The 2,273-nt window shown below is 34.4% G+C and overlaps 1 non-coding gene across 1 annotated transcript; it reads left to right on the plus strand.

Annotated features, from left to right (window-relative positions):
- The first annotated feature begins 311 nt into the window (after nt 1–311).
- On the plus strand, nt 312–471 carry LOC116097358. Its single transcript, XR_004121382.1, has one exon. It is a non-coding gene; the product is annotated as a U1 spliceosomal RNA (small nuclear RNA).
- Nucleotides 472–2,273: the final 1,802 nt, after the last annotated feature.

A 2,273-nucleotide genomic window follows, 5' to 3' on the forward strand; every position in this document is an offset into this window, starting at 1 on the left:
TTTCCCTGATGACTAAGGATGTTGAACATTTCTTTAGGTGCTTCTCAGCCATTTGGTATTTGTCAGTTGAGAATTCTTTGTTTAGCTCTGTACTTCATTTTTTAATAGGGTTATTTGGTTCTCTAGAGTCTAATTTCTTGAGTTCTTTGTATACATTGGATATTAGCCCTCTATCAAATATAGGATTGGTAAAGATCTTTTCGCAATTTGTTGGGTGCCATTTTGTCCTATTGACAGTGTCTTTTGTCTTACAGAAGCTTTGCAACTTTATGAGGTCCCATTTGTCAATTCTTGATCTTAGAGCATAAGCTCTACTTACCTGGCGGGGGAGATACCATGATCATGAAGGTTGTTTTTCCAGGGCAAGGCTTATCCATTGCACACCTGATGTGCTGACCCCTGTAATTTACCCAAGTGCAGGGAAACTCAACTGCATAATTTGTGGTAGTAGGGGACTGCTATCATGCTGGGAAAAGATCCAGACTGTGTTGCTGGTGCATAGCCAGCCTTAGTGTGTATTTGTTTTTAAAAATTACATACTACAATAATATAATACATTTAATTACAGAAATCAAGAATTTAATTCATAGTACCAATATATTATAGTGTCTACTGTTTGTATATTCTTCATATTAAAATTCTTTTTAAAAATTCATTCCTATGAGGATGAAAGAATGTAAAAATATTTAAACAGATACTTCTAAAAAGCTATCCATCGCATTCTGAGTGTACACTGATCCTAAACTTTCTGATCATGTTTACAGTGTGCAAGCATTCTGTTGGAGATTCTAAATCTTTGAGACTGGGCTCTGGTATATATTTTCTAATTAATTATGATAAAACACATATTCTAATTTGCATAGCATTAGTACATGCATTGAAAGTTACTGACTTTCTCTTTTATTAATCCTTTTCAATAAACATAGCCAAATTATTACTGAAATTTGGTGTTTTCTTATGAAAGTATTATTTGATCAGAATTTTATTATATATATAGTATGTATGTATTATATATGAAATCACCATTGATTAATGAATAAATTGACAAAAGATGTAGTTCACCAACCCTTAGTATTAAGAAAATGCACGTAAATAGATGCTCACACAATCAATCAAGTATGTTTTCAGTGAGAGCATGAACCACTGTAGCCTAGTAGTGTGGTGGTGATATATATAAGATGTAGCTTCTATTCACATCTGCAGTACAGATATCAATGTAAAATATTCATGACAGATGTTCCTGGACAACTGAACTGCCATTGGATCTCAGTTTTAGAAAGAGCTGGGACTTTCTTTCTGATCCTTTGAGAGTACACATTTGATACATTGAGAAAATCAGAGAAAAGGCTGGAGAGATGGCTCAGAGGTTACGAGAAAATCAGAGATGAAAAACGAGGGAATGGAGTGGAGATTGGTGGAGTAAGGATGATAACTGGAAACAACATCGAAATCTCTTGGTCCAACTCCTGTTGATGTCATAGTGCCAAGTGCCCAGTCACAAGGGCCCATTTAGTTTTCCATCAATAATGAAGTGGTATATTTCTATCTTATCCAAACTCTAATAAACCCTGTGCTAATTCTATCCCTAACAACACCTTTGCTGTACTCAGTTGTGACAGGAAGAAGCTAACCTTAAACCCTTAGTGAATGTTGAATATCAGAATCTTTGAAGTTTAAGACATAAAGGTTTTACAAGTTGTATGACATCTGAAAACTTTCTGTGTACCTAGCTCAGAGCAGGTAGCAGAAGGTTAAGGTTCATCATTTATTTTTAATTCTAAACTTGTATAGATACTTTCTCAGGCATGTTTATGACTATTTATAATAGTATATTATAAAATATTCATCGATCACCATAGTCATAATAGCCACTAAAAGAAAACAACCTTCTTCTATATGTCCTTCAAGAGACAAATGAGTAGTGAAAATGTATACATATCCACAAAGTAATATTGTTTACATATAAAGAGAAAAGAAACCATGAACTTTACTTATACTAGTAAATGAGTGGACCTGTAAAAAATTATACTGAGTGTGGTAACCCAGTCCAAGAGGGAAAAATGGGCATGTCTAGATACAAATCTTGAGAAGTGAACATAAATCTTGTAGTAAGCATAGAAACCAGGAAAGTATAAAGGGACCACAGATGTGTACGTGCCAAATCAAATTGGGAGGGGAATAGCAGGACACAGGTGATACAAAGAAACAGAATTATTAGGAAAAGGCTCCAACTGGGGAGTGGAAGGAATAATAATAGTATAGAAGGAGAAAGT

This window comes from Mastomys coucha, unplaced genomic scaffold, assembly GCF_008632895.1.
Source record: "Mastomys coucha isolate ucsf_1 unplaced genomic scaffold, UCSF_Mcou_1 pScaffold18, whole genome shotgun sequence".
In the NCBI taxonomy this organism is placed as follows: Eukaryota; Metazoa; Chordata; class Mammalia; order Rodentia; family Muridae; genus Mastomys; species Mastomys coucha.